At 33.6% G+C, this 23,514-nt stretch overlaps 1 pseudogene; it reads right to left on the reverse strand.

Moving 5' to 3' along the window:
• Window positions 1-7,970: 7,970 nt before the first annotated feature.
• Window positions 7,971-23,514, reverse strand: part of LOC149538164 (glutamate--tRNA ligase, cytoplasmic-like) — an 89,963-nt pseudogene continuing 74,419 nt past the window's right edge.

The following is a 23,514-nucleotide window of genomic DNA, read 5'->3' on the forward strand; positions in this document are numbered from 1 at the left end:
TTGGATTCTTGGAAAATGTAATTGATGAAATCTTATCACAATAAATTGTGGTTTCATCCCCTTGCCTTTCATTCAAATATGTCAAGATCCTCCTTAACCAAATAGCTTGACATGCTGCTACATTTGCTACTATATATTCAACCTCTGCTGTAGATTGAGCAGCAATAGGTTGCTTCTTGGATGCCCATGAAATTGCACCCGATCCCATGTAAAACATGTATCCAAAAGTGCTCTTCCTATCATCTATACTTCTAGCCCAATCACTATCAGTATAACCTATCAATTTAAACTCATTTGCTACAGTATACAAAATTCCAAATCCCTTGGTACCTTTCACATACCTTAGGATGTTTTTTCTTGTTTGCCAATGGAAATCTTTTGGTGTTTCCATAAATCTGAAAATCAGACTTACTGCATACATCAAGTCTGGCCGAGTTGCAGTCAAATACATTAAACTTGCAAGCATACTCTTATATAGTGTTGGATCCACTATCTTGCTAGAGTCTTCCTTGCTCAACTTCAGACCTATTACTGTTGGTGTGGGGGCTGCCTTACTATTTTGCATTTTGAATCTCTCCAAGATCTGCCCTGCATATTTTTTTTGAGAGATGAAGATGCCATTATGCATTTGTTTTACTTCTATGCCTAGAAAGTACTTCAAGAGACCTAGGTATATCATTTTAAACTCATTTTTCATGGCCTCTTTGAACTCACCTATTAGAGCCTTGTCATTACCAGTAAAAATCAAATCATCTACATACAAGACAACAATAAACACATTTCTATTTTTTTTCCTTGATGCAGAGAGTAGGCTCACCATTGCTTTTGCTAAAGCTATTGCTCATCAAATATGAGTCAATCCTACTGTACCATACCCTTGGAGCTTGCTGGAGCCCATAAAGAGCTCTCTCCACCTGCAACTTCATAACTAGGTGGCTGCTCCACATATACTTCTTCTTTCAATACACCATTTAGGAAGGTAGACTTCACATCCATTTGATATACCTTCCATTTGTGCTGAGCTAAAATTGCTATGACAACACACACGGTTTTCATTCTTGCAACCCAGGAATATGTCTCATCATAATCTCTTCCATACTACTATTTGTAGCCCTTGACTACCAGCCTTGCCTTATGCCTATCAATCTTGCCTTTAGCATTGCATTTGGTCTTGTAGACCCATTTCACTCCAATCACTTGCTTCTTAGGAGGCAATTCAGTTAGGTCCCATGTCTCATTTCTTTCTATAACATCTATTTCCTCATCCATGGCCTTACACCATTTCTTCTCCTTAATAGCTTCTTCAAAATATATTGGATCACTATGAGAAAATAATAAAAAATTAACACTCTCACCATAATCTTCAGACCTTTCATCTTGGTATATCTCCCCAAGACTCTTAGTCTTTCTTGGTAATAGGGAGGAGAGTGTGGGATCAAAATCTTCACTGCTGCTACTTTGTCGACCAGCTTGGTCTTCACTATTACTCAACACTGACACTTAGTCATGCCTAGAGGAGCTCAACAATGACTGAGGCTACTTGCATTTTCTTCTATCTACTCCTTCTTGTAGTTCATCAACATCTTCTTCATTCATAGTTGGCACTTTACTTGAGGTGCTCGGTGACTCGGTTGGACTATACCAAGACTGATTTTCAAGAAATTTCACATCTCTTGAAAGAATCATCTTGTTGTTCAATGGGTCGTACAACTTGTATGCCTTTGATTCTGAGCTGTACTCTGTGAAGATGCACTTCACACCTTTTTCATCCAATTTATGCCTTTTCTCTTTAGGCACATGTGCATATGCAACACATCCAAACACCCTTAGGTGTTCAACTATCCATCTTTCTCGTGACCATGCTTCCATTGGAATTATATCATGGACTACCTTTGTAGGACGCCTATTAATTAGGTAAATTGCTATTGCCATAGCCTCTCCCCAAAATTCAGTTGGGAGACATTTCTCTTTCATCATGCTCCTTGCCATTTCAACAATGGTTTTGTTCTTTGTTTCAGCCACTCCATTCTGCTGTGGTGTATAGCTGGCTGTGAGCTCTTTCTTTATACCATGTTTTCTGCAAAAATTTATAAAAGAATTGGAGGTATACTCCCCTCCTCTATCTGATCTTAGGACCTTGATATAGTTTCCACATTCTTTTTCAGCTTGGGATTTAAATTCTACAAATTTTTCAAATGCTTCAGATTTATTCTTTAAGAAATACACCCATGTCCTACGACTAAAATCATCAATAAATGTCATGAAATAAGTACTCCTCCCAATGGAAGTAACTTGCATAGGATCGAATAGGTCAGTATGCACTAACTCTAATGGATATCTAGCCCTCCTAGAATTTCTAGAATCAAAGGGAAGCCTATGTTCCTTACCCAAAATACAAGCACATGAATTTTCTATTCGTGGAAAACCTTCTACCATTCTTTTATTTGACAACAAATTTAAACCAACATAGCCAAGATGACCATACTTGAGGTGCCATAGCTGTGAAGGGTCTTTGATCACACTCCTTAGAGCTAATTGTGTAGGAGGTGCAACACCAACTTAAGATTAGAAACATGTCTCTATCCTCAAGGGAAACATTCTATTCTTTGTCATTTGAACTGCTACAAGTAAGTTCTTGCTCCAATCCTTTTCATGAATGACACAGTTGTCATTCTCCATCAGCACTTTGTATCCATTTTGAATGAGCTAACCAATGCTCATCAAATTGTGCTTCATACCAGGGGAAAAATACACATTTTGTATTTCCTTCTTTTCACCTTTCTTGGTGCGGACCATAATAGATCCTTTGCCTACTATTGGTAGGGTTCCATTGTTACCCATTTTAATCTCAGATTTGAAACTCTTATCAATGAATGAAAATAAGGTTTCATTACCACTCATGTGGTTGCTAAATCCACTATCAAAGTACCAAACCTCAAGGCTTCCTTCTTCACCAACATTACACATGATGAAGGCAGTGGTATTGTTTCCACTTCTCATGTTCACATCAGCCATATTTGCTTGTCCTGACTAATCATTTTTCTTCTTCTAGCATTCACTTGCATAATGCCCATATTTATGATAATAGTAGCATTCTACATTACTCCTATTTGAGTTTTAGTTTTTCTTACCTCCTCTTGAAGTATTTTGTGAGCTACTTGCTCCATCTACTCTTCCTGAGCTTTCTGCTACAGCATTTCTTTGTCCTCCATTACCTTAGCCTTTGCCTCTAGAGTTTCTACCTGAGCCATTTCTACCTCTCCCCCTTCCTCTTGAATTGGACTAAGCCTTGAATGCTTGCTCTTGGGAAGAAGAAGATGCAGATCTGTTGATCCTATGCTCATGGGTTTGAAGAGTACCCATCAACTCATCCATTGTCAAAACAGTGAGGTATTTTGCCTCTTCTATGGTCATGACCAAATTGTCATATTTATGATGTAAAATCCTCAATATCTTCTCCACTATCCTCTTCTCTTGATAGTCTTCTCCATTTGACTTCAATTGGTTAATCACATTGGAGGTCCTTGAACTGAAGTCTACAATTGATTCATTTTCCTTCATTTGAAGGTTCTCAAACTCCCTCCTTTATTCTATAGCTTTACTATACAGACTTTATCAGTCCCCTTGAAGTTCATCTCAAGGATATCACATGCTTCCTTTGCATAATTTACTGCTGTAATCTTGAAAAAAATAGTTTGTGTCATTGTTGCTTCAATCAAACTTAATGCCTTTGCATCTTTCCTCCTTGACTCTTTCAAATGAGTCTTTTGTGCATTTGTGAGGGCATCATACTAAGTTGGGTCTGTCACATCATTGAACCCATTAACTAAAAAATCTCACAAATCATTTGCAACCATTATGATTTTCATCTTCTTTGCCCATGTATCATAGTTTTGTCTATTGAATGGTGGTGGTTGCTGCCATATCTTTCCTGCATCTCCTACCATGTCAAAAATCCCAAAAAAAGCTTTTCCCTAACTCACTGTGGATGTGGGGCCTCAAACCTCTGATACCATGTGAGAAATATAAAATTCAATTAAAATTCACAACTCTAAAACCTAAAACAACTTTCTTAGCACATGAAGGTGTCGAGTGCCAGTTTGCTCGGTACTTGAAGGTGCTGAGTGACAAGTAGTAGGTGCCGAGTTAGCTCGACACAAGAGGAAGCCGAGTAAGCTTGGAAATCAAAGGCAATACTCGAAAATCACTAGAAAGTGATACACGACAAAAGAGGATGCTGAGTGTTCTGTTTCATATACTTAATATTTTTGCCATTTTAACTAGAGAGGAAAAGTATGAAGTTTTCAAACAAACTTATCAAATGAAATGAATAGAAGAAGAATCAATAGATTCAAGTATGCCTACTTACTTTCTATTCAACTAAGATGAAAAACATTACAAAATCTGAGAGTATTCGACTTCAACCAGAAAACCCTAAAATAACCCTAAAACTTTAAACAACTTCAATACTTCAAACTTGTAGCTCTAATGGCTGCATACAATGGTGCCTAGAGCAATCACTGCTTCAACAGGACAAATCCAACAATAACAAACTTACAGAGTGAATAGGGAAACACGTGCAACTAGAGAGATTGGATCTATTGATCACTTTCTTCTTCTTCCTTCTCTAGTCTGCTCTGCTGAACTCTTAACTAATTTAATGAATGAATGTAGAAACATTCCCTTTTGTCATATTCCATTTTCCCTCTCAATGTTCAAATTTCAAAATCACCTACCACAATAAATGTCTATCATCCATGGATGCTTGCTGGAAAGAAACTGATAGGGTAGATGGGTGTGGGGCTCGAGGACAACCTGTAGGCACTCAACATTAATTTACAACAGTTATAACTCAAAACCTAGATTAGAAATAAGTAATTTCCTCCGTTTGATCCACCCAATTTTCTATGAAATGGCGGACAGTTGCTCTGAATGATACTTTACACACATATGGAGACATGATAAAACCTATATATTGATTCTATCAATACAAGCATAAAATATTGTTCTTATTTATTTGTTTTATGGTGAGAGAAATTTTTTTTTCCCCACATGAATAAATGCAAACATGTTCAAAGATCATTCCATCTAGCATGGCTCATATGAGGTCATTTCGATCCATTTCAGCTAATTCATGGATTGTATAATCTTGTATCCTCTACACAATCATGTCATGTAGTTGTTTACTGCAAAATGCTCTTCCACAGGCCTACCTTAGACCTACATTGGATCAGGCTGGTGGACATAGATATATAGGAAGTGTAGGCTTCCAAGAACAATAAATTATTTTCAAATTCAAGCTGTTGGGTGTACATATGATGTGGTCAATTTCTTGCTCGCATTTAACTTTTAACTATCATAATGCATAAATATGCATTTGTTGGATTAGTTTCATAATTTAGTTGATATATCATTTTCAATTTAATTGACTAAGATGTGTTGTTTCTAAAATACTATAAATATACTATACATACATAATATAAATAATAATTATGATTTTATTGGTAAATAAATGAAATAGATATCTTATTGTACTTGTGGTAGGCAATATACTATTGCATTCAATTGTTCTGATTTTTTAATTAATTTGCACCAATCACAAATGACAATTTTTATATAACTGACATGTTTCTAAAGTTTTTTAGTTTATTAATAAAATTTAATATATTGTAAAAATTAATTGTCACCACTGTGGGTGTTTTGATTTTGTCTTATAAGACCCCTTGTTTGGATAACTCCATTACTGATTTTCATCGACATGATTTTAGGAATTAATTAATAAACTATATTATGTTGACAACAATATTAAGTATTTATTTTTTATTTTTTAAATTATTCATTTAATTTCTACACATACAATCACAATCTTTTAAATTTAATTTCCATTTTAAGACACATTTGATTTTTTAATTTAACATTTATCCACCTTGAATTTTAGAAATTGAATTTTTTATCACGGCCTTGGCTGTTTATTGATAAAAACAAATAAAAAAATTAAAAAAATTTAGAAACTGAATTTTATATTAAAACCTACTAAAATATTTTTATATTGAATTTTATATATTTATGTAAAATATTTTTGCTATCCAAATATTACCCCACAAATCTTATAATTAGAAATATTAAATGAAAAATAATTTTTTAAATAAAATTTTAGATATTGATATTTGTAAGAGAGAAGAGAATCTATTTTTAAGTGAAAGTGAAATTAATAATATATATTTCATCTAAAAGTAAGAATTTGGATCTAGTTCTTTCTTAAGTTGTTTGATTGGAAAATATATGTAGAGTTAGTTTACATACAAATTTAAAATTCTATATTGAAATAGGATTTTTTAGAATTTTCAAGTTCTAAAACTAAAATAGAATAATATATATTGAAAGAAGCAAAACAAATAAGCTTAAAGATTGTTTCCCTATTTAGTTTGAATAATTTTTTTTAGAGAAGAGTGGAATTCAAATGAAATAGTGGAAAATTAAGAGGGCTCTTTTTTAGCTATTTTGTATTTAAAAATTAATAGAATCTTCTAACAATTCAAATTTATTAGCAATTCCATAGTCCACTTTCTTTATCAAATGAGATTAGCTTTCAACTAGCAATTGATTAGAATGTAGATATAATTCAATGATGCTAGGAGTTTGCTCGGAAATGAACTACCACTTCATTAATTCTATTGACTTCCAAGATAGTTTAAAACTTATTACTAGATTATTATTTTGTTTTAACTTCCACAAATAAAAGTGAGGGTTTTGATGAGATTATTTATAAAATTATTATTTATTTGACTACTTTTATAATATTGAAATTAGATTAGTTGATTTGAAATACTTATTTCAATAATAATTTTACCTTACATTAATCTTTTTATAATACATTTACTCTATTGATTAATTATTGTAAGATTTAATTACTATTTCTATTACAAATACATTCTTCGACAAGTACATGCCACTATGTGGCACTTGTTATTACTTGCCAATAGGCATAGTACTATTGCAATCACTATTTCACAACTAATGATTAACAATTCCCATTTCTACCAATCAAAATAGATTGTTGAAAAATAATTTAAGAGCAATATTGGTTAGAATAATTGAGGTCTTATACATCGACTTTCAGGAAGCACTATTTCTTTCCAAATTTTTAGGCAATTTTTAAGGGTGGATTGAAGGACATTTATGCATAGTAATAATTTCTTTTTCCAAAATGGAATTAAATGTTAGATTATGGTTAAGCTAAAAAATATTAATTTTTGTAATTTTTTTGAAGTGTGTGCATTTATGACTATTTAGATTACAATATAGAACTATCATTAAACTAAATTATTTTTTTAAATTTAAAAATATTATACATATAATTGTACACATTCTTAGTAAGAATATAGCATATATAGTTTCATTCAACATATAAAATTTAAAATAATATTACTAAAATAAATTATTAATTTATGACATAATTTTAAATAAAATTAAGATTAGTATTTAAAATATTTATAACTTATACTACTAATTGCTACAATTACACTTAATAATTGTTTTTTCTAAAATTACAATCAATTATAATATATTTAATTTAAATCAGGATATGGTTAAAAATGAAACATTCATAATTTAGATTGTTAAAATTTTATATTTCATTATAATTAACTCACCAATATAGTTTTACATTATAATTATTAATTATAAAATTAATATATAAATATTTATATTAAATATAATTATATTAAATTTTCTTAAAAAAAAATAATTATATCATGTTAGGAAATTCATCACTAACAAGGAGTTTCATTCCAATATTCAACTCCATGGTGAAAGATCCATTTGGTGGAATCTCCACCTAAATGGTAAACCTTTGGCCCTTACCCAAGGGTGTTCTGCCAGGTAGTGGGCTAATAAAGGTATTAAACAATTTATGGATCTCTTTGAGTATGATCAAATTATGCCTTGGGATATTCTTAAGGATAAATATGCTATCCCGGATTCCCATAGAGGAACTTATAACATGATTGTGCAAGCTTCTGTTCGTCTTCCCACTGTTTGCCACACCGATTCTCTTAGGTTCCTGAAGTGCAAATGACCTGGTGGTATCATTACTACTCTGCTCAAAGCTAAGAATATTTATAAAATCATTGATTGTAATATTGATATTATCAATCATATTAATGCTATTTGGTACTCTTCTTATGATGCTGATGCTTTGAAAAATTATTTTGATATCTTGTGGAAGAATCCTATGGAACCCAAGATTAGATGTTTCAAATGGTTAGTTTGTTGGACAAGCTACCTATAAAGAGAGATTTTGTTAATTCTGATATTTGTAACTTGTGTAGAGTTCCTAAAACTAGTAGACATATCCTTCTTGATTGTATTTTTGCTAAAGAAATATGGAAAATGTTTGGCATTGTTTATCCTATTAATGTTAATATTTTTGATATTATTTCTGGTCATATTAATGGTCTTCCTAAAGATACCAATTCATTTTGGAATATATTGTCGTCTAACATTCTCTAGCAGATCTAGAAGTGCAGAAATGAGGAAAGGTATCAAGGTAAGCATAGGGATCTTACTGAGTTTTTTCAAAAACTCACTTACTTTAAAATCTTCTTGCAGGTGCAGACTACTATGATGATTGAACAAGACAATATGAGGAGGTTCCTTTGTGATGGGCATGCTGCTCTTTACTACCTTGAGCTTAAGCGTGGGTACCAGTGGCGTAGTACTTTGGATGATCTGCATGTTTTTGAGCAAGCTTGCAATAGATTAAACAAAGATATTAGAGAAAAAGGGAATGCCAGAAAAGAAGAGTTATTTATGATGGTGCAGATTCAAGGGCATAAAAGTATAGTTTGGATGGAAGGTCCCTTAGGCTAGACTACCTGGGTTGACAATCACTATGATCTTCTCAGCTAGATAGTTTTGCTTTTCCTCCTTTTGTTGCTTTGTATGTTCAACTGATACTTTCTCTTCTAGGTGAGGCTTGGCCTCCTTGTGTATATTCATATTGATACTCTGGTGTTTTTTCTAGTTCTGAAACTCTTATTTCTAATATAAAAAATAACTTAAGGCAAGTACTAAGCCACTATGTGTCATTTGTTTCTTTCTTGTGATGCTTTTAGGATTTTTTGGACACCAAATCTAGTATAATAGTTAGTCTCTATTATTATGCACAAAGTTGGGAACCATTGTAATGGAAATGGTTATGGGACCCAAAATGTGAGTGTTACATTGATAACATGTATAACTAGGTCATGTTACACCCACCCCATATGTTTTCTTTAGAACTATTATTAGTAACTAATTTTTTAACCAATCAAATATTTATATATTTAGAAATATTTATATATATATTTTTATAATAAATCATTTTTATATTTCTTAAATATTTATTGTAACTAAAAGTGAATTTAACATTTTTATACAAAATATATTTAAAAAATTAATTTTCTCACGTTGGATTGATTAAAATATATTTGGTTACATGAGCACTTTTTTTTCTTTTTGGAGAAGTCACATTATTTTTATAAATTATAAAACTATTGTAAATATTTTAAGGCATTTGAAAGGTTATGATTTTTAAACAATTTAAGACAAAATTATAATAGTTTAAAAATAATTTTAAAATAATATTTAATTGAAAGTGTGTGTGTGTGTGTATAAACATATGTATATCTTGTTGAGAATAGATTGAAGAAGCAAATCAAAGAGGGAGATTGTTGAGAGCATACAAGTATGACAAATATGCTTCAATCTTTATTTTGTCACTGATGTCAAAACTGCCATTCGTTGGTGAGAAAACTACTTTTATGATTTAAGTATTATCACTTAGTTGATTGATGAAGAAGATTTGATCAAAAGATGTAACCATAACACCTAGAGGAAAGGTTGAGTTATGATTATGAAAAGGAGTACAAGAACCAATTAAGATAGTGATAACATGACGTGTAGATAATCTACTTAAGGGTACAAAGGCTAGTTACACTAAGAAATTTTAGAAGAACAAGTTACACAAAGTTTTTTTTGCCAAGCTTGACAAAGTGGACAGTAGGTGCCGAGAAGAGTCAGTGCAAGCCAAGTAAAAAATTAGTTGGCACCAAGTAAAAGTTTATTCTAGTGTATGCCAAGTAGAATAGTGGATGTTGGGTAAAGTTTAGTTGATGCTGAGCACTAGTACACTTTAGATTGCGTCGAGTCATTTTACAAAGGATACTGAGCAACGTAGTGTGTGCCAAGCATTAGAAGCATGATAATGCCAAGCTGCTGCATTATTTGAAAGTTCGTGAGTTCAATGAATCTGAGCTTACAAGTCTATTTTCTTGGATTATGTAAACTAGGTGGAAGATAAGGTTGACGATCTAGTGGCACAGAATTCAAGGTAAATCATTTTTAGGAAAATTCAAAGAGAATTCTGGGAGAAGTTTCTAGAAGAGATATGGAATGTCGGATAGATTCATTATATCCTACCTAATCCATCCTAACCTAAATTGGATGATGGAGAATGAATGAAAAAAATATCTTAATTTTTGATTTATAAGAATGGTTGGTCATGAAGCAAGGTTATCATGTGCAAGAACCTAAGGAAGACAAGGAGTCAATGATTTTATTTCATCATGTGACTTAAGAGAAGAGATTACATTGGCATATTAAGCAATAAGGCTTAAGGGTATAAATGCTTGAAGGGTGAACAAGCTATAAGAGCTGCAATGTATAAAGGCAAAGTAGAATGGAGGACTAAATAGTGATCTATAACCTACAAATGAAATTGTAAGTTGTTATTAGATCAATCCTTACTATTACTTTCTAATAATTGTATCAATCTAGGGAAAATCCTTTGGATTAAGGTTGACCTAATAGTCATTTGTAAATCCTTTAATTGGGTGACATTCCAAGTGAATGGTCTAAAGTCATCTAACAATGCTCACTCCTAATAGGGTGATTGAAATCCTTTAATAGGGTCACATTTAACAATATGTATTGTAACCTTTAACAGGGTTGGCCTTTCATAGGGCATCACTTAAGAAGAGTGAAAAGAGTAGCATGTTACTGGTGGATTTTCCCAACTTGGGTTTCCACGTAAATAATTGTGTCAAGTGTGTTGATGAATTTGTTATGTTTCATGTTTACAGTTATGTAAGTTGATTCGATAGTAACCTACACGTTTTAAGTGATTGCATAAATCTTATGAATGCATGCATGATGAATAATGTTTTATGGGTTCACTAAGCTATGAAAAGTTTTACTTATACATCTAGACCTTGGATAACTAATTTACCCCCCCTCTTAGTTATTCTAAAGTATTCTAACAATTGGTATTAGAGCCATCTGTTTAAGAGGACTAGTTTGAAGGTACTAGAAGCACACAAGATCAATATGTCAAAAAGAGAAGTACCCAAGCTTAATAGAGATAACTATCCTGCATGGAAAAGTTTGATGAAGCTAGACCTTAGAGGACTTGGAGATCATGCATAATCTACCATTACTATTGAGCATGTTGATCCTATTGGTGCCCCAATTGTTGAGGATATGAAAAAGAAGAAAGAACACAACCACACAATGTTGGAGATCGCTTATGTGCTAAGCTATGCCAAATTTAATGATATCAAAGATATTGATAGTGCAAAGAAAATTTGGGATGCCCTAACCACTAACTATGGAGGAGATGCAAATGTTATAAGAGCCAAAGCTGAAAGTTTCAAAGGTAAGTTTGATGATATGAGAATGGAAGAAGGTGAGAATATTGCTCAATATGTTGAAAGGATAAAATAATTTGTCAATGCAATAAGAGGAGCTACTGGTAATATAGATGATGATACTATACTAAGAAAAGTTTTAAGGACACTATTACTAATATATGCTATTAGAGTTTTTGCAATTCAAGAACTGAGATGCATACTAGGGAATAGACTATCACTTGAAGGTCTAGTAGGTAGACTCATTGTTGGAAATATTCAAGACCAACTAGGTTACTGAGTGGGGAGGGGTGAATTAGTAACCTCAAATTTTTTATCCTATTCAAATCTTAATTGCAATAATCTAATTACCATTTAGTTCATCAAATCAGATCTAACTGTATGCATGAAAATATAAAACATTTATAACACTTGAACACAATAATTTGGTCACCCAAAAACCTTCCAAATAGAAAGTAAAACTGGGGTGGGGATGATACCCACAAAACTTTAATACTGCAACATAATGTTGGTCGATTAAGGCTTACCATGATTATTTCTAATGATCTATCCTATTAGGAGCAATTAGGACTACTAGGTCCACCTTGTTAGAGGTTTTAAAAACACACAATGAAGTATGCACTCTATTAAGAGATTTGAGAAAAGACTATTAAGTCTACCCTATTAAAGGATTTGGACTGGTTCACTTGTTAGGATGAAATAGTAGATCTCTGAGTTACAACTGGATTGCTAATAGAGATTCTTAGAAGTGTTGATCACCTTTATGTGATAGATATGACACTGCTACTCCTTTTCTGATATGGCCTTCAATATACTTTGTCTACTGCTAATTCACATTCACATGCTTTTATTTCACATTACTTTCCACATTCATACTCTTTCACATTCATAAATTTTCCACAGGAATTTTCCAAACTTGGACATGATACAATACATTACTTACACAGACACACACACACACACACACACACACACACACACACACACACACACACACACACACACACACACACACACACACACACACACACACACACACACACACACACACACACACACACACACACATCACTCCAATTTACATGGTTACAAAGTCGACCAATATACAAGTTAACACCAAGATTACAAAGTTGGCCCAAATGTAGTTACTCATGTTTTGAAGACTAATTTGTTGGAGTTCTGATACTCGGTATCCACTATCACTACTTGGCATCATCATGCATTCAGTAGAAGCAGAAGCTCAATCCATACTAATCATCTCAGAGTAGTCTCAAACTCGGTCTGCATTGGTGACTTAGTAGATATTGTGTAACTTGGTATAAACTAAATTACTTGTTTACCATGACTACACTTGGTAAACACTAATCATCACATAACTTGGTTAACACTAACATTTCTTCACATCAACTGCTAGCTCGGTAGAAATTGCAAAGCTTGGTAACCATTGAAATGCTTGGGTTGAACTAGTAGACTTCACATTGCCTGATTCTTCTCGTTTTAAACTGTTGCACTTCACACTAACTAAATTCCCTTAGTAACCATTGAAATTCTCAGTAGGAACTATAAAGCTTGGTGGCTACTGAATTACATGGAAAGCACTGTAGACTGTTCAATGAGCTCGGTAACCATACATAATCTAAACAAGTGTTGTACTAATAACAAACTTAACTGAATGTCAACAATCTACCCCTTTGGCATTAGTGACAAAAATAGTTATCAGCCAAAACTTATATACATCATAGTGTGATACTAGCTCAGTATGGTATAGTGTTTTTGAGATTTTTCAAAAAATTTCTTTGTAAGTATATACACTTTCTTGCTTTGCATGATTCTCCCCCATACAATATACATAGCATGACTAGTATCTATGCCCATATAGCATATTAAGTGTCTCTCCCCATATATACTATGCTAAGTGTCTCTCCCCCTTTTTGACAATAATGCCAAAGATTTATTCAAAACTTATTTACATGGAGACACCATTATTAGAAAGAAAATCAGAATGTACCTTCAATATGAGTGCTAGAGTCTTATCCCAGTTCTTTTGCAAAACTTTCCATGTATGTAGAGCAATTTGCACTTTCGCAGATAGTTCTATCATGTGATCTACAATGGAGAAGTTGTTTTCATGGAACAATGTTTTAGAATAAACAATATGCTTGTGCATTATATCCATGATGGGAAGGATTATATTCTAAATATCTACCAATGAAGACTAGATCTTTGCTTCTTCTCTCAATAATTCTACTTGCATATCTGATCTTCATATGATGTACAAAGCTTGAACTAGGTTCAAGTGTAAGAAAACTCGGCAATAAAGAATAATATAACCATTTTCACATAACCCATAATAAAACTAAAATAAACACAAACTTAAAATCCACATGCAAGAGAATAGACAACATACCCAAAAAATTGTGACACAAGATATACCCTGGGAAACCCTCATTGAGGGAAAAAGCCCAACCTCCAAAAGCATCCATCACCATGTATTATTCAGAAAAATCACCATTGTAATACAACCATGGAAGCCTTCAAAGCCATAGCCACAATTGAGCAAACTATGTGAACAAGCATGAATCCACACATCCCATGCCATGCTTCCAACCTTCACAAATGCTCCCTTGGCTAACCTGTCAAGCCTTGTCCCACTCGACTCTTGCCTTTTTGTCTTTTCTTGTCACTCTACAACAACTACCCTTGTGGCTGTTTATGTAGTAGCAAATCCCACAAAACCACTAAGTGGTATTACATAAACCATGTGCTACCTAACCCATTGACCCCATATTTAATATTAAAAATTTAATTCTTTTCCCCAATATTAAATAATTACATGAAATATTTTCACAATATTACAATACAACTCATCAAGTATATCCCATGAGAATCTTTACATGTTGCATGTCCATCTAGATGGAACATTACATAATAAAATAAAATAAAATAATACAATATAACAATACTATGCAATGTGTGTAACACCCAATATCTCAACAATCTCCCACTTGTTGTATACATTGCATAGGGTCAATCCATAGACACATAAATGAACAAGGGAACAATCCCTCTGAACACATCCACCATCATGGATCAAAGTACACCAAGTGCTCTATTATGGTACCTGCAACAAAATCAAGGTATCTAGCATCTCAAACATGAATGATCTCACCTCCTATTATGCCACTTCCACTAGAATACGTGGAAACCATCCAAATAGAAAGCCACCCAACCTGTCACATTAGAAGATCATAAAATCCTATACCAACTAAAATTCCAAGCACAAAAACTTGATCCAAAGGTAATCACATGTATCCATAGTTGTCAAAATATCCATAGCTGAAATAGCACCCACAACAAGTGCCAAACCCATCCAACTATCCATACCTCCAAAAGTATACCAAGTGAATCTCACATCATCAACATATCCAATCTGCAACTCTCATTCACAAGCTTCAAGATTAGTACCTACCACATATATACCAAGAAGCTCCCACTGCAAAAGATAATGTCAAATCTATAACCAATCCACTCACAACATCTCAAAGAAGTGAATCCATGTAGTTTCAAGGACATCAACAATACATAAACTGATATTTTGCAAGAACAACTCTCATAACAAGTCTTCAATGGGCTCCCAAGTTCTCCATAACCAATAAAGGAAAGAGATAAAGGAATAACCATGTCATCTCTCACATGACATACATGAGCACAAACCAGTGATCACAATCTCTAACCAATCTCAAATCCAATTTAAGTGAAACCGAATATCCATGAAGATAACCAAGACTAGAGAAATCATGCAAATCATAACTTGTACCATGTCCTTCTACACACACCTCCAGATGAAACTGTGCAAGTATGATCTCCTCCATAAAACTCCAACAAGAAGCCTCAACAACACCCAAACCATACCATATAACTAATCATGGATGTAAGCCTCTCACAAGAAGAGAAAACTCATAAACTATTCCTAATCCAAGGAATATGCTCAATATAAAACCATCTCCCAAACTCAACTAGCATAACAACATATGCAAATGGAGATAACCAATGCTAAACCATGTCTCAAATGAACCCTCTAGAACTAACTCATGTACCATAGCTCAAGATCCATATCTATGAAAGACAAGCATAAATATAATGCAATTGAGAGAAACAATGGGCTATACCTCTCAAGTAGCAAAACACCAAGTAGACCAAGAGTGAGGAATGAGAATGCTCATCAAGATACCCAAGTCTCTAACCAAGACTCATCTAAGAACAATCTCCTCTCAAGTTCATTTCAGGTGACTGCCCCTCGGACTTCCTACTGAAACCATCAATTGTCCCAACAAATACTTCTCTAATCCAAGAGAAGTCAACATCACCAGCATCTTTAAGTATCCATGAGCACTTATAACCAATCAATCTATGCCGACTCCAAATTAAATATAGCAATATCATGAAGTATCCAACTTATGATTAGTGTACTCAATACCAAGAAACTAAACCAAGATCAATGTCAAAGTTCCAACCATGGCCTCAGGAACATAAAGATGACAACATGATCTAACCATCTCAACCAAAGAGATAACATGCTCCAGATGAACATACCATAACATGTCACAACTCTAAATGCATATCAAGAGTATATCATGACATAATTGTGAAACCATCCTCATACCAAGGATAACATGTCAAATAGAAAGATAAACCACACCTTTACCAAGAACCCTATGAGTCTTCAAGATGCAACCATCTCCACACACCATGAAGAAAACCATCTCCATATAGCATGAAGAACTATCTCCACATACCATGAAGATAACCAAAAACTCAATGAGTCATTAAGATCTAACTATCTTCACACACCATAAAGATAACCAAGTGCACCATGCAAATTTCAAAGACGCTTCTGTAGCAACAGGATCTAAGACAAACCTCCAACATCTACAAATACTCAATAAATATATCAATGCCAAAAAAAAAACAAAAAAAATCCCACTCAACTATGGTACCAAGTCACTTATGGCATCATAGAATCCATCTCCTACATTAAGATCCAAACCAAACTAGGAACTAATCCTACACTGTCACTTCATCACTATCAGAAGCCCCCACTAAATCGTGTATCCAAGCTATCCATGACATATGATGAAAAATCATCCTCTAACCATGAGAATCAACCAAGGCATTAAACCATCAAAGAACTCAAAGTGCACATCATGAGCTCCTCAAAAGAAACCAAATATCCATGATCCTCAACCAAGAAGATATACTATCATAACCAAATTAGAAATCCAAGCTAATGATCATCAAGGATGTACCTATATATCCAATTATGTCATGCCAAAATCTATGACACCATGATCACATCCATGAACTGAGCAACTAACACTCAAAAGTGTCCAACCTATCAGCATAAAAGTTTACCACAATCCTCCACCATGATTGTACCTGGTAACAACATCTCATCCCTTATACATGAAAAAAAATTAACAAATCATGTGACTTAGGGCATAGACAATCCAAATCCAAGCCACCAATCTGAATATGCATCAATAATGAAAGATCAATGGAAAAACACAACCCATAACCTAGCTATAAATGCAACCTGTAAGTATAGACCGCTTACAACACTACACAACTTGTAGATCGAACAAGTCATCATACATATCCAAACAAAACAATGATAACCATATCATCATGAGACCAATCTAAAATATGAACTAAGACAATGACATCAAAACTTAAATCTTCAATGCCATAAACACACAATGTTACCATAGGCAAAATATATCTATAAATATTCAGATCAATATATCACCAAATAAATCATGCCAAAACTGTACAAAATTTGAACCAATGTGTAGAGATCTCCAAGAGCTTTCTGTTGACTACTTGAAGTCCAAAATCTGACTTTGTATGCCCAAGTTATGCACAAATCTATGCTCAAAATAAATAACATCTAACTTTAGTGCTCTTAAAAACTAAAAAAATTCTAAAAATCATAGAACCAAACCTATGCCAAGTTGTAGTGTTTTGAATTAGCTTTCCAACGCCTATAAGAACTCTAAAATCTGATATCTTGAGAGAAAGTTATGACCGTTTTACTAAGACAGTATTTTTACCATTTCCATTGTGATTTTTCAGTTTTTATTATTTTTTTGTGATGAAAAATTTCGATGGGATTAAATTTGATGGCCATCACGAGCTGAAATTAAAAAATTCTTTCATTTCCTCTGAACATGGCCAAACTAGGGCATATTATTTATCAAAATTTATGGAAATGTCGACCCGAATCCAATGGTGAGGTCTGTTTTTACCTAGGAGGTCATTTCTGCAAGCTCCCCCCTAAAACCCTCATTTAAATGAAACATCCAAAAAACCCATTTTGTCCAACAATTTTACATGCCCAAATCTTTTAACATCCCATCATAATAGCAAACCCAAAACCCTCAGATCTACAATAAATCACTCATATATCTTGCCCTTTTCTTTTATCCTCTCATGCATTCCCATGGATTCAATCTAGAGTTACAATAATAAAACCATAACTCTAATACCACTTGCAAGGAAACTCAACAATAAAGAATAATATAACCATTTCTACATAACTCATAATAAAACTAAAATAAATGCGGAATTAAAATCCACATGCAAGAGAATAGACAACATACCCAAAAAATTGTGACACAAGATATACCCTAGGAAACCCTAATTGAAGGAAAAAACCCAACCTCCAAAAACATCCATCACCATGTATTATTCAGCAAAATCACCATTGCAATACAACCATGGAAGCCTTCAAAACCATAGTCATAATTAAGAAAACTATGTGAATAATCATGAATACACACATCCCATGCCATGCTTCCAACCTTCACAAATGCTCCCTTGGCTAACCCATCAAGCCTTGTCTTGCTCGACTCTTGCCTTTTTGTCCTTTCTTGTCACTCTACAACAACTACCCTTGTGGCTGCTTATATAGTAGCAAATTTCACAAAACCACTAAGTGGTATTACATAAACCATGTGCTACCTAACCCATTGACTCCACATTTAATATTGGGCATTTAATTCTTTTCTCCAATATTAAATAATTACATGAAATATTTTCACAATGTTACAATACAACTCATCAATTATATCCCATGGGAATCTTTACATGTTGCACGTCCATCTAGGTGGAATATTACATAATAAAATAAAATAAAATAATATAGTATAACAATATTGTACAATGTGTGCAACACCCAATATCTCAACATCAAGTAATGTTGTGCACTAGCCTTTAGATCTTCATCAATATTTTCCAGTTTGCTCTTTATTTCCTTTGTAAACTTGGTAACATTACATAACTTTCCAAAAAGTGATGTTACATTTGTGCAAGTGGTTTCAAGATTGGTTAGAATTGAGGAATGTTCCACATGTTGAATAGCTATTTGCTAAGCAATGTGCTCAAGCACTTTGTTATCAATTTTTTGTTTTGTTTTCTCAATCAATCTATTTTGACCACTAGAGTCCTCATTAAACTTCTAGACTACCTCTTCTAATTGAAAAAAAATGTGTTGAGAAGTATCAACTTCAGCACCTATCACCTCAGTCAAAATATTCTTGGCATCATCTATAATTTTATATTCTTTGTCTCTTTCTTCTCTCAATTTCTTCTGAATTGCCTTCTTTTGGAGGAGTTGACCAGCTATATGCATTTGATCCATAGTGATATTATCAAAACCCCATTTAGGAATCTCAATCTCCTCATCTGGGTTTATATCCTTCTCTATCTCCTTACTGCTACTCAAAAATCTTGTACTCGGTTTAGCCTTAGGTTCAATTGTCCTTGTACTTAATGCCTTAGAATTTGGAATGGAAACAATTGTAGAGATAGTAGGACTAGTTGTGAAAATTGATATAGTCCCAACTGATGGAATACTAACTGGTATGCTTAGTCTATCCAAAACTGAAGTATTTACAGAAGTATCCAAAATTGTAGAACTCAAAATTGAAGTACTTACTATAGAAGAACACAAAATTGTAGAACATACTATATACATTGCTGATGATATTGACTCAAGAGCTGAAGAAGAGGGAGGCTACAACTTGGTAGATAAAGTGGTAGACACTTCTATCAATGAAGTGCTGAGGTGTGTGGGAGTGAAGAGTGATTGGACATTTGATGTATCTATTGTGGTCATGATCAAACTTGCTGAAGTTGTCTCCAAACTTAATGTGGCTACTGGCTTGCTTGGAAAGCGAGGAAGTGAGGCAATGATTGTGGCTATTATCTTCAAGATCAGTCTCCTCATCATCTTCTTTGTCTTCTTTGGTAGCTTCTTCCTCTTTATCTTCTTTAACTTTTTCATTGTCAAAATGTGTACGCTTAGTGTATGTTTCTTCTTCTTCATCATCATTATCATCATCCTTCACTTCTACAAGGAAGTCACTTTGTTTATGCAAGTGATAAACATTCTTTCACATAATTGTGGCATTCCTAACCACATGTTTTATATCCTTTAACAAAATTAAACAAGCATTAAATTTGTGGGTCATTTTATCTTCATTCTTCTTTAAAGACTCTTTTACCTCAACATCTGTTATGCTTGAAAAAAACTGCCTTAGGGTTTGTGCATAGATATATTTTGTTGTTTGCATATTAGAGTCCCATCTTGGCTTTAATTTCTCTTATAATTCATTAGAGATCTAGGAGGCTATTTGATTAGGGGAATACTTCCATTTTCCCATCTTGGTTAATACCAATTCTTTAACCTATTTCTTCTTAGCCTCTGTCCTAGATTCATACTTCAATGATTTGAAGTTGGCTATGCCTACACCTTCTTCCAATTATTTCAACTTTTCTTGGAAGGTGGGAGGAGGCTTGCTGAAGACAACTTCACTACCTTCCTTCTTGAATCTTCTGGTAAAAACTACAATGGATGGCTTGGTGATGATCACCTTTCCTTTCTTCTTCACTGGCTCTTCTTCCTTCTCTGACTCCTCTTCATCCTCTACTTCTTCCACATCTTCTCCTTTTACTTTAGTTGACATAAGAGGTGTGGTTTCTTTGAGTTTTTCTATTCTCCTCTTTCCTTTGTTAATCACCTATAGAAGCTTGATTTCAAGCTCTATCATTGCCTTAGCCTCATCTTCTATTCCAAAGTGTGGTGCCTTTGGATCAACAAGTTCATTAACCAAGGCTTCAATAATTTCTTTGGTTTCATCAATGTTCACCTAATAGGGAAGAGGTTTTACACATACAACTCTAGGTCTCACTACCTGAATGTAGACTCTATCACAATCTACCATGAAACAAACATAATCTTTGCAATCTTCAACCAATTTCTTGGGTGTCTTGAATCTGTTATTCATATTCTTCTTAAAGACATCAAAGTAGTTATTCATTATGTTGACAAAATTCTCTCCCATTTCTACAATATACTCATTAATCTAGTATAGCACTAGCACATCCTTTCTCCATACTACCATGCATTTGTCCTACCAATTTTTTTAAAAATACTCCAAAAGGCTTCCCCAAATTGACATGCATACAGTATACAAATTATGTTACCAATGTAGTATCTCAATTGTCTCCAAATTTGGTCATTTTGCCTAATCTTGATGAAGAGATGTCAAATTTAGGACCTCCACGACCTTGCATGCCAAGTCTACTACTTCACATGACACACTATTTAGACAACTAGAACTATAGATCTTGTGAGCTATCACATGTATTCCAAATTTCAGCTCTGCATTTGTTATGCTGCTAACTTTCATACCTCTGCTATCCCACTCAGCTAGGGCTTTCTTTTCTAACTCCACTTGACCTAGGGTTTTAGTGGTTTTGGCTTTGGAGAGCATGGCAAGGCCGATGATACAATGAATCATATTCTTAGTAATCAAAACTAATTTCTCAAGCCATGACTGACCATTGTGAACTTGACTTAGGATGTATCTTATCCATTTGACTTGGAAACTTTGTGGTAGGTGGGGAATGTGGCTTAAACCTTTGGCTTCCAAATTCTTATGTTCAAGCTTAAGAATACCATTAACACATAATTTTCCTAGAGCATCATCCATTTCTAGGGTTTTGATTTCCTGAATAACACACTTAAAATGAGTTCAAATATTGTTAATGAGTAGTACCTTAGGAGGGATCTATGATTGTGCTCTATTTGGATCGAGGGTTTTAGCAATCATTGGCATAAGTTTGAAATTAGGTGCTTTCCATTCTACTCCTCAGACCAACATTTTTGACCCTTTCCTTGCCTTGCTACTACTTCTTGATGCTTCCATGGCTACTTGGTAAGCTATAAAACAAATTTGAAAAATTTTAGCTGCAAATTCCACTCGAAGTCGCTTCATCGCTTTGCAATTCACTTGATCACAATAACACTTAGAATTCTCGGTGGAAAAGGAATTTGATTTCCTACTTTTAGATAAAACTTTTCCATTAATTCTCAGTATGAAGGTAGCTGTGATGAAATCATTATGCGTGACAACTATCATCCACTATTTGTTTGGATTGCTGAATAAAAGACTTCATAACTCAATAACCATGCATGACTTGTTACTCTTGACTTTTCTCAATAGATTCCATGACCCAACCTTACTTGATAGAGAAATCAACTCAATGATAACTTATACCAATCTCACTTGATGATCCTTTTGTATCTTGAATACTGATTTGGATCTTTGCTTCCTATCAATTGGAACTATTTGTATGTGATCTTGATAACGTAGTTTCATTTCTTTCTTAAGAAGTTAGATGGAAATGGTGGAGTCACCAACTTCTTGAGTGACATGACCATCATTTTTGAAACTATCTTCCTTAGCAGATTTAGGAATCCATTGTTGCCTCATATGCTTTCAAATGTTATTAGCTTTTGCTTTCTTTTTATCTTTAATTCTATATGTATTCATGCAATTCTTGGCTAGATGACCAAGTTTTGTATAAGTGAAACATCTTATGGTGGTATCTCTCTTCCTCATGTGACATTTAACACAGTTCATGCCAATGTGTCCATATTCTCCACAATAATGATATCTACACCAAGTTTTATAGTCCAAACTAAATATTGCTTTTACAATTTTCTCTACTGGATTGAATGACTTGGTTTTGCAGTCTGATGCCTTGTGACCTTATTTCTTGCATTTGTGATATTTGTCTTCAAATTTTGGTTTCTCTTTGCATTAATTAGCCTTGTGACCATTTTGATTGCAATTGTAGCATTTACCTTTGAATTTTGCATTACAATTCCTCCAACATTTTTTTGATGTATGACCTATCTTACCACAGTGATTGCAAGTAGGTATTTGATTCTTTTGAGCACCTTGTTTGGAGGATTCACCTTCTATAAATATTCTTCTCATTCAACTAATTCAATTGATTCATTTTTACTTGATATTTCATCATTCTTTCATTGATTTGCTTTTCAGTGTTTAGGTCATTTTTTAATTTTTCATTGATTTTCTTTTTAGTTCTCAACTCACTTCTTATTCTATCATTAATTTGTCTTTCCAAATTTAGATCATTTCTTAATCTTTCATTGATCTATCTTTGGCTCATGATTTTCTCATTTGCATTGGAGATTTGATCCATAAGATTTGCATGCTGAAGGGATTGGTTTTGGATCTCATTGTTTCTTCCATCGATTTCTTCTTTCATCTTGTTCCTTTGTTCCAAAATTTCACATAGCCTTATTGACTGAATTTCTTGTTCTCTTTTGAGATTTCTTACTTCTTCTTGTGGGGAACCATTCTTCTTTAAGAGTTCATTGATTGCACATCATTTGCTTTATCTAAACTACTTGAAGGGAAAAAGTATTCAATCTTTTCTTCAATGTACTGAT

Source organism: Cupressus sempervirens, chromosome 9 (assembly GCF_028749045.1).
Source record: "Cupressus sempervirens isolate cs-2001-9-10 chromosome 9, ASM2874904v1, whole genome shotgun sequence".
In the NCBI taxonomy this organism is placed as follows: domain Eukaryota; kingdom Viridiplantae; phylum Streptophyta; class Pinopsida; order Cupressales; family Cupressaceae; genus Cupressus; species Cupressus sempervirens.